Below are 10,378 nucleotides of genomic sequence, written 5' to 3'. Positions count from 1 at the left end.
TTACAGGTGTAAGTCTCAGGCTTGTGGTGGGGGCAGGGCCATTTCTGCCCTTTCAGGAAGATCCAAGAGGGCCGCTAGTCTTTCTGGGCACCACAGTGGTAGGGGTGGAAAGGTGTCTCACATGACCCAAAAGTGCAAAGATCAAAGAGTGGTCCGAGTGTCCAGTAACACCCTCCCCTCCACACACATACACACACAGAGAAACCGCTGCCACCACTAAGCAACTTAACTCTCTCATGCTACAATACCACTAACCATCCCCACTCCCCTTCAACCTAGGTTGGCGCTGGGAAGACCGACTCTAACCTATGGGTGAGAGGGGCAAGGGTGTGAGAACTGGGCTGTGCTGCCAGGCTGCCTGCACTGGGTTACACTAGACCCGTCAGGGATAGAAGACCCCCAGGTCAGCTCCTGGCCACTCAGGGTCCTCCTCTCCACCGGTGCTCGCCCGCGTTCTCCCTCGCTCACCTCCCCTTCCTCCGGTATGACCCGTGGCTGCCCGCGCAGCCCCGCCACCGCCTGCCGGTTCAGAGCCCAGGTTGAGCGGGGTAGGGGTTGGGGGTCAGTCCAAAGAAGAGGCACTCAGGACAAGGGGGCAAAGAGAGACTCTGCCAGTCAGGCGCTCTGAGGTGCTCCAGTCCAGTTCCCTCTACCCGAAACCACCACGCTCAGCCACCCAGACTCTGCCACCACCCAGGGGAGGGGGAGGCCCGGCGAAGAGCAAACGAAGGAAACAGAAAATTCCGTACCGAGGGGGGAGAGATGAGACGGTGGGACAGGGCAGCGCCGGGGCTGCCTTGGGGTTTCGGCTGCGGCTTCCTTCCACCCCTGGCTACCGAGTTGCAGAGAAGCAGGAGCTGCTGCCCCTGCAGGCTGCCCCATCCTCCCTCTCCCTCCTTCCCTTCCCCCTGCCCGCTTCCCCCGCCCCGCCCCGCCCGCCCCTGCCTTGAGCTCAGACTGTGTGAGGCTCCAGGTCCGGACTGGGGGAGGTGAGAGGTGCTTTCACCGACAGCGGCAGTCTCCCCCACCCCACCCCACACCCCCGCCCCCAATCGCGACTGGTTCTTCCAGCTTGCAGCCACCCAAAGGAGAGGAAAAAGAGAAAAGGAGCAGAGGAAAGCCAGGAGCAGATAGAAGGGAAAAGGAAGAGCTCAGGGTTGGACATTTTTGGAGCTGGGGTGGGGAGGAGAACAGGAGCGCGCCTCCTCGATTTTACCTCCCCACCCCTCTTTGCTTCTCTCTCTCCCCCTTCGTTGTATAGCATTTTTCAGAAGCGGCAGCAGAAGGGGACAGAAACCTCTATCTAGTCTAGAAAGATTCGGAAGGGTGACCGGGGTTCCCGCCAGCCACTACCTAGCAGCTGGCGCAGGAGTATGCGTTTGTGCATGTCAGAGTGCGAATGCTGGTCTCTGTCTCTCCCTATGTCTTCTCTGTCTCCTTCATACTCCCGCGTCAGCTACCTCTGTCAGTTTCCCGTGTCAGTTTCTTCCCGTGCTCTTACTGTGCGGTACGCTGCGTGAAAGGGGTGCGTGTGTTTGAAGGCACCCAGGTTGGGTCAGCGAGCCGGGAGAAGCGAGCGGGGACAAGGCAGGGGCACGGGTAGAGCAAAGAGTTTCGGGGAGGCTGACGAAGGCTAAAGGTGAGCAGAGATGGCCAGCCACTGGGAAGTTTGGGAATGACTAAAAAGCGAAGGGAGAAACCACGCTAGGAGCGGGCACTTACGCGCCTCGACACACCCCGCCCCTTTCCCTGTGCTCATCCGCCCACCCGCCAGGCAGCCTCGAGGCCGGGCTGGGCTGTCCCAGGCGGCTGCTGTTGGCGCGCCGCGGGAGAACCGGTAAAGGTGGCCGCACCGAGCTCCTTGGCTTCCAGACGCCAGACAACGCGGATCTGAACAAACCACTTGGCCTGGGGTAAGTCAACAGGCAGCCCAGAGCCTTATGGCTTTGCTGCCGGAGCGCTGCCAAAAGGCAGCGAGGTGCGGGATTGAATGAAGGTGCAGGGATGCTGAGGGCTGGGAGGTGCTAGCTGGCTGTGGGCTGGGGTGGTGGGGGGCAGAGCGAAGCCAGCAACAGATTGTTTTCGGACACAGGGAGAAAGATATGGTGGGACTCTAGAGGTGTTAGGACAAGGTGGCTCTTGGCAGTGACCAAAAACGTTGTTTTTATTTGGGATGTTCCTCTAAATCAGCTTGTCTCTACCCCGGACAGTGATCTGAGATCAGTATCGACCCGAGAGACAGGAATGGAATAAAGACACTGGCCCTTTTGCCAAAAGCCACTTTAAGATGTGGAAAGCCAGGGGGGGTGAGCTCATGAGGGCTCAGGAATCAGAGCCCCCATTCACCTTCTTTCCGTTTTGTATCCATCAAACTTACTTACGAAATGGCCAGATTCATTTTCCTGGCTCCTTAAAGGAATCAGGAAATGCAAATGGGGAGACATCAGTCAGATCTCTGCTCAAAGTAGACACCCCTCCCCCCAAACACACACTGACTTGGACAAACAGTCATGATGGTCCCCCTCTCCAACACACACAAACGTACTGAGCTGTATTCACAGATCCTGATCTTTCTCCATGGTCTCTAAGAATGAAACTGGGAGAAGGGCTTTCTCCCCTTTGCCAACCTGGGGTCTTCTGGCCATAACCAAGTATGTGGTTGGTGATGGCTACCAAGGTTATTACTCCCTTGTAAAAAACCTGGAGCTAGGAAACCAGTTGGGAAGACAGGATCACTGAACTTTACCTGAGTTTATCATATGAGTACAAGAGACAGGCTGATCAATAATGCTCTCCTTAAAGACTGTGTGTGTCAGCCCTGGCTTCAAATGAGAAGTATTTACTCCACTGACATGGCACCCAGATCCACTTGTCTATTTCTATACATTTATTTTCATGGCATTTAGCAAATATGTAAAGTTTACATATTAGAATTTGTCCTTGTCTATTGTCAGTCTCAGGGTTTGTTTTGTTTTTGTTTTGTTTTTTTTTTTTTGGTGTTTTACAGATGTTGGTGTTTGGTATTATATCATGTTTCCTTTCCTATAGACTCTTAAAAAGCTGTGATATAAATGATGTTAAATGGTACCTTTCACCCAGTCTTTAACATTTGCTTATTCTAAGTCAAAGACATGGAAATGCATTCACACAGTACCAAGTTGGTCTCAAAGCAAATGTTTAGCCTAGGATAAAGAAAACCCACAAGGTTTCTCTATTTGCAAGGTTGAAGGAAAATCTGAATGCCACATGAAATCTGTTTGGTTCCTGGAAGATGCTGTTTTCACGAAGTTTTGGCATAGATAGATAAATAGATAGATAGAGTGTGTGTGGCGCTGCTTTCATAAAGTTGTAATACATATGGTATGTGTGTATTTTTTCAAGGACTCAGATCAACCCCATACAATCTGGGCTCTGTGCTGCTGTAGCCGAGGGGGGAGTATTTGAATTTGTGCTTCCAAAGCACCCAGGCTCTTCTGTTAAACTTTCTATTTATTATTATGTTACCAGAATACAATGAATTGCCTCTTTCCAACTCAGCAAATGAGAGAAACAGATTTTGCATTAAGTGGAACTGTTTATGTTGCATCAGGCAATTTGTTCTAATGCTCACTGCTGAGAGAGAGAACAGAACAAGGATTACTCAAGTAGGATCTGAAAAGGTGCCCATTCTGTTACTTTTTTAGGCCATCATAAGCAAATATCTTCTTAGGTTAAAATTACACTTTCCCATAAATAGCAAAGACCAGGTTGCAGACAGGTAGAAGAGAATCAGCAGCTTCCTACTAGGGAAAGAGCTGAAAGTGTCAACAGGGATGACACCGAAGGTGTGGGTCTTTCTTGGTTGAAAATCTGGCTGCTGCAGTGGATCCTGATCCATGGTTCCTCAGGGCATAAGGAGGTGGAAAGCGCGGGGATCCAGAATCAGGCAGTCTTCAGCTGTGTTGACAGACATTCACCTGGCTATAGTGTATACGCCAATATAGAGACCTGGACCAGATAACATTTGCCACTTCTACCAGCATTGAGAACTATATTCCTACAATTCTATTCTTTCTAGAATTAACAACCAGAACCAGAATGACACACAGAACCACAATGCTTAGAGAAGGTCAGGCCAGAAAATGACAGATGCAGTGGGGATGAAGAGGAAAAGGATACGACAGAACCCAAAGATGTTTTGAAACACGAAAAGAAAACCATCCAGATGTTTGCTTTCTTTTGCTTTGGTGGGGGATGGGATTAGTCCAAAAAACTGCTTAGGAAGTAAAGCACCCTAACATTGCCTAGCCTGTGGTTTACCTTGTAAACACTGTGTAAAACAGAATTACATAGAACCCGAGAACGGGAGCCCTGGAGTAAATTTACACTTTTACCGTCTCATTCCACTCCTTAGCATTTTAAATTCCAATCTATGAGCCATTCAGGTGCTTAATTATTGAATGGATAATTTCAAACATATCATGCTATTGCCCTCCAGTCTGCTTCCAAATATTTTAAGTTGTCTTTGACCATGGCTCCATCACTGAAACAGAGGGACCAAAACATTTCTATCTGCTTTACTTCTGCCAAGGCTTCTTGTTTTCAGCTAAGTACATAAAACCATTCAGAAGCTTTCTGGGAGCTGGTGGGAAATACGAGGGACAGGATCTTTCTCCCCAAAGTGCCCTGTGCCTTGAGATGCCACCAACCTAATCTGCCCTGGTTAGTTTCCAGGTTTTTAGGGAGGGATGTGACAAAGTTTGCAGCCTGCAGACAGAAATGATGCCTAATCCTAGGCCGAAGCTGTAGCTAATCAGCCCCAGACCAAGGCTAAGCTGAGGCTAGCCACTGAGTCCAGAAATTAGTGGCTGAGATTTCCATAGTATCATCCTTTCTAAACTCTCATAGCAGTCCTTCTGCTGACGGGTCTCTCAAACCCTTTGTCCAGTGAGACCAACCAACCCCTCCCAATAGCAAGGGATGAATCCTAAATGACTCAGCTATGATTTCATAAACACACATGTACACCATACTTACTTGAGCAAAAATAGATGATTTCAAAAACTAATGATAATAAAAGCTGGTGGGGCAAAGCAAAAATTGCAGTTCACTTGGTCAGGGAACTTTGCAAGCTCCCTAGGTTTGGTTGTCCATCATTCACTGTGGAGTTGATGCTAGTAGCCCATGAAATTGCCTCAGCTTTTTGCCTTAGCAAAGGCAAAGAAAGAGCTGATGGTGGGAAATAAACAGTGATCTTGGCAGGGTCCAATCCCCTCATTTCTCCTATAAAGAATTTGAGGCCCAGAGAGTAGAAATGACTTCCCCAAATCAGAGAACTAGCTAGTGACACAACCAAAACCAGAACTCAGGACTGCCTGCTAGTATTGAATATATTTCCTAAAGCCCTTTGGAGATCTTTCCAAAAAAATTAAGAGGTAACAAAGGCCAGGTTTACCAGGATCACAGCCCTCTACTTCCATGCCGTGTTTATACCTAAAAGTTTATTGTCATATCTTTGTGCCTTGCCTTCTCACCCACTATCTGCCCCCAACACACACACACACACAGACACACAACTTGCTGGCTAAGAAAACGTGACATATGCCTACAGCCAGTATATTCATGTGGAGGGCAGAATTAAACATGATAAAGATTTAGTTGCTCACACTTATCTGATTGACCTGGCTCACACCACCAACAGCAAGGCATCTAGAATACCCAGTCTCTGCTACTCCCTACTAGTTTTGAGGAATGGAAGCTGGTGGAATCTGGTAACTATGGTTTAGACTTTGTACACTCAGAATCAGTACCCATTAATGTGCATGCATACACAAACACACATACACACACGCTTTCTGAAAAATCAAAACAAAGGAAATAGAAAAGACAAGACTGATGGTTTTTATAGTAGAGTATGAGAAGAAGGAAGGTTTGCAGGGAGGGTGTTGTTTCCTTCCTCCATTCTTTAGCCCTGATGCCTGATTTTCATGATTCCCAACCTAGTTTCTTTTAGGATTAGAGAAAATACATCGATAAAACATGTCTATTACAGCCCAGAAGGAAGATATGAAGAATTTCCACATTCTAATATCACAAGGATAGGAAAAAGAGGTTAGAATAGAGTAGGCTAAGGCCTTGCTACTTCACGTATGGTCCTCACACCAGTAGCGGCATCACCCCCGGTGGATGTTTATAAATACAGAATCTCAGACCCTTCCTCAAACCCACCAAATTAGAATCTGACATTTAAGAATATCCCCCAGTGATTTTTTGGTATGCTAAAGTTTGAGAGGCTAGAGCTTATCCCCCAAAGCATTAGAAAGTCATTTGAAAATAAACAATTACCTATAATTTATATATATATATATATATATATATATATATATAAATTTTCCCCAGGTCCACTTCTCTTTGTATTCAGTATAAAAGCCTTAAGTGTGGGCAAAAGAGTTGATTGAAAGGAAATCAGGCCATAGGATTGTACTGTTTACCTGGGTTTGGAGACTCACACAAACCTGAGTTCAAATTCTGGCCCTACCCCTCGGCCTCTGGGGTAGGAGCCCTGAGTCCAGGATGCTGGACTGCCAGAAAATTCCCAGGCCCATGAATATTAATCAGCATGCACTCTCCTAGAGGTATCTTTCTGGACACCAAGACCTGGCTCCACCTAACTGCTTCCAGGCTCCAGTGATAGACACCTCATACCAAACAACCAGCAAGACAGGAACACAGCCCCATTTATCGACAGGCTGTCTAAAGTCATACTAAGCTCACAGACACCTCATGACAGACTACCTGTTGTGACCCTGCCCATCAGAGGGAAAAGACTCAGCTCCACCCACCAGAGCACAGGCACCAGTCTCTCCCACCAGGAAGCCTACACAAGCCCCTGGACCAACCTCAGCCACCACAGGGCAGACAACAGAAGCAAGAGGGACTATGATCCTGTAGCCTGCATAAACACAATAGGTTAGAAAAATGAGATGACAGAGAAATATGTTGCAGATGAAGGAGCAAGATAAAAACCTACAAGACCAAATAAATGAAGAGGAAAGAGGCAATCTACCTGAAAAAAGAGCTCAGAGTAATGATAATAAAGATTATCCAAGATCTCAGAAATAGAATAGAGGCACAGATTGAGATGATACAAGAAATGTTTAACAAGGACCTAGAATAACTAGAGCAAACAATCAGTGATGAACAACAGAATAACTGAAATGAAAAATACATTAGGAGGATTCAATAGCAGAATAACTGAGGCAGAAGAACAGATAAGTGAGCTGGAAGATAGAATGGTAGAAATAACTGTAGCAGAACAGAATAAAGAAAAAAGAATGAAAAGAAATGAGGAAAGTCTCAGAGACCTCTGGGACAATATTAAATACACCAACATTCAAATTATAGGGGTCCCAGAAGAAGAAGAAAAAGAGTCTGAGAAAATATTTGAAATGATTATAGTCAAAAACTTCCCTGACATGGGAAAGGAAATAGTCAATCAAGTCCAGGAAGTGCAGAGTCCCATAGAGGATAAGCCCAAGGAGAAACATGTTGAGACACATTAATAAAACTAACAAAAATTAAATACACAGAAAAAGTATTAAAAGCAGCAAGGGAAAAGTAACAAATAACATAATATACAAGAGAATCCCGATGAAGTTATCAGCTGACTTTTCAGTAGAAATTCTGCAGGCCAGAAGGGAGTGGCTGGACATATTTAAAGTGATGAAAGGAAAAACCTACAACCAAGAATACTCACCCAGTGAGGTTCTCATTTATATTTGACAGAGAAATCAAAAGCCTTATGAACAAGCAAAAGTTAAACCAAACCAGCTTTACAACAAATGCTGTAGGAATTCCTTAGATGGGCAACACAAAAGAAGGAAAAGACCTACAAAAACATATCCAAAATAAATAAGAAAATGGTAAAAGGAACATACATATTGATAGTTACCTTAAATATAATGGATTATGTGCTCCAACCAAAAGGCACAGATTGGCTGATTGGATACAAAAACAAAACCCATGTATATACTGTCTACAAGAGACCCACTTCAGACTTGGGGACACATACAGACTGAAGATGAGGGAATAGAAAAAAAATATTCCAAGAAAATAGAAATCAAAAGAAAGTTGGAACATCAATACTCATATCAGACAAAATGTTCTCTAAAATAAAGACTATCACAAGAAACAAGGAAGGATACTACATAATGATCAAGGGATCAACCCAAGAAGAATAAACAAACGTAAACATTTACACACCAGACATAGGAGCACCTTGATACATAAGATAAGTGCTAAAAGCCATCAGTGGGCTTCCCTGATTGCTCAGTTAATAAAGAATCTGCCTGCAGTGCAGGAGACCCCGGTTCAATTCTTGGGTTGGGAAGATCCCCTGGAGAAGGGGTAGGCTACCCACTCCAGTATTCTTGGGTTTCCTTGTGGCTCAGCTGGTAAAGAATCTTCCTGCAATGCGGAAGACCTGGGTTCGATCCCTGGGTTGGGAACATCTCCTGCAGAAGGGAAAGGCTACCCACTCCAGTATTTTGGCCTGGAGAATTCCATGAACTGTTTAGTCCATGGGGTCACAAAGAGTTGGACACGACTGAGCGACTTTCACTTCACTTCACTTCAAAAGCCATCAATGGGGAAATTGACAATAACACCATAATACTTGGGGACTTTAACATTTCACTTGGACCAATGGATAGTTCATCCAGATGGGAAATTAATAAATAAACACAGCCTTAAATGACACATTAGACCAGATAGACTTAACTGATATTTATAGGACATTTCATCCAAAAGCAGAAGAATACACCTTCTTCTCAAGTGCACAAGGAATATTTCCTAGGTTGATCACATCTTGGGTCACAAATCAAGCCTTGGTAAATTTAAGAAAATTAAAATCACGTCAAGAATCTTTTCTAACCACAATCTGTGAGGTTAGAGATCAATTACAGGAAAAAAAAAAACATAAAAAAAAAAACACAAACACATGGAAGCTAAACAATATGCTACTAAATAACCAAGAGATCACTGAAGAAATCAGAGGAACTTTTAAAAATAACTAAAAGCAAATGACAACAAAACCACGATGACCCAAAACCTATGGGACACAGTAAAAGCAGTTCTAAGAGGGATGTTTGTAGCAATACAGTGTTACCTCAGGAAACAAGAAAAATCTCAAATATTAACAACCTAATCTTACAACTAATGCAACTAGACAAAAAACAAACGTAACCCAAAATTAATAGAAGGAAAGAAATCATAAAGATCAGAGCAGAAGTGAACAAAATTTATATGAAGAAAATAATAGCAAAGATCAGTGAAACTAAAAGCTGGATCTTTGAGAAGATAAAATTGATAAACCTTTAGCCACTATAAGACACTGGTGTACTGTGAATAATCAATACATTGAAGATATAATATTATTATAATCAATAATATTTGGCCAATAATTTTAGTTTACTAGAAAATTAGCTATTTGCTGTTATGCCTTGAGGCATGTTGGAGAAGGCAATGGCAACCCACTCCAGTACTCTTGCCTGGAAAATCCCATGGACGGAGGACCCTGGTAGGCTTCAGTCCATGGGGTCGCGAAGAGTCAGACACGACTGTGCGACTTCACTTTTTCTTTTCACTTTCATGCATTGGAGAAGGAAATGGCAACCCACTCCAGTGTTCCTGCCTGGAAAATCCCAGGGATGGCAGAGCCTGGTGGGCTGCCATCTATGGGGTCGCACAGAGTCGGACACGACTGAAGTGACTTAGCTTGAGGCATGTAACATCTATTTCTAATTGGTGCAAGTCATGTTGGGCTTTCCATGGATAGAACACCGAGAAATACATGCAAAGTAAAATATATTTGAGGCTTCGAAACAAATATTATTCAGAAAGAATTACAGTTGAATTACTCTGAATCACTTCATAGAGTAAGGCTGAAATCAGAAGTAGCTTTATTTTATATGGTATATCTCAAAATTAGGAAGTTAGAAAGTTAGTAAGACTCTCTATGCATTTTTTGTGCATATATGCAACAGGCAAACATATGTACACACAGAAAGAAAAACACACACACACCCTTCAATGGAGCAACTGTGAAAAAAATCAAGGCTGAAATAGCATTCTAGGGGCAGAACTAAATATTACAAGACTTCTGGCCTGATGATAATCTGTAAGATGGGTGAATAATACCTCTTACCTCATAGGAAGGATGTGAGATGATATGAGTAAAAGAAAGGATGCAAGTAAATGCATAGCAGAAAACTCAAATTTTTAAAATCTAAGACTACAAAAGAGATGAAAATATTATACTTAAATCTTGAGCTAAATTGCAATTATTTTCCTCCAGCCAGTAATGACTTGATGCTAGATAAGAAATAATTTACCGTATCAA

At 44.2% G+C, this 10,378-nt stretch overlaps 1 protein-coding gene across 1 annotated transcript in view; it reads left to right on the top strand.

Moving 5' to 3' along the window:
• Positions 1-1,021: 1,021 nt before the first annotated feature.
• TRPC5 (transient receptor potential cation channel subfamily C member 5) overlaps positions 1,022-10,378 on the top strand; it is a 347,720-nt gene continuing 338,363 nt past the window's right edge. Inside the window, exon 1 of the mRNA XM_061409506.1 lies at positions 1,022-1,913. The gene's annotated coding sequence lies outside the window, so the exon portion shown is untranslated. The remainder of the gene's footprint in view (positions 1,914-10,378) is intronic.

Source organism: Bos javanicus, chromosome X, assembly GCF_032452875.1.
Source record: "Bos javanicus breed banteng chromosome X, ARS-OSU_banteng_1.0, whole genome shotgun sequence".
Taxonomy (NCBI): domain Eukaryota; kingdom Metazoa; phylum Chordata; class Mammalia; order Artiodactyla; family Bovidae; genus Bos; species Bos javanicus.
The sequence above is the reverse complement of the archived record's forward strand: the minus strand, read 5'-3'. Positions and strand labels throughout refer to the sequence as shown.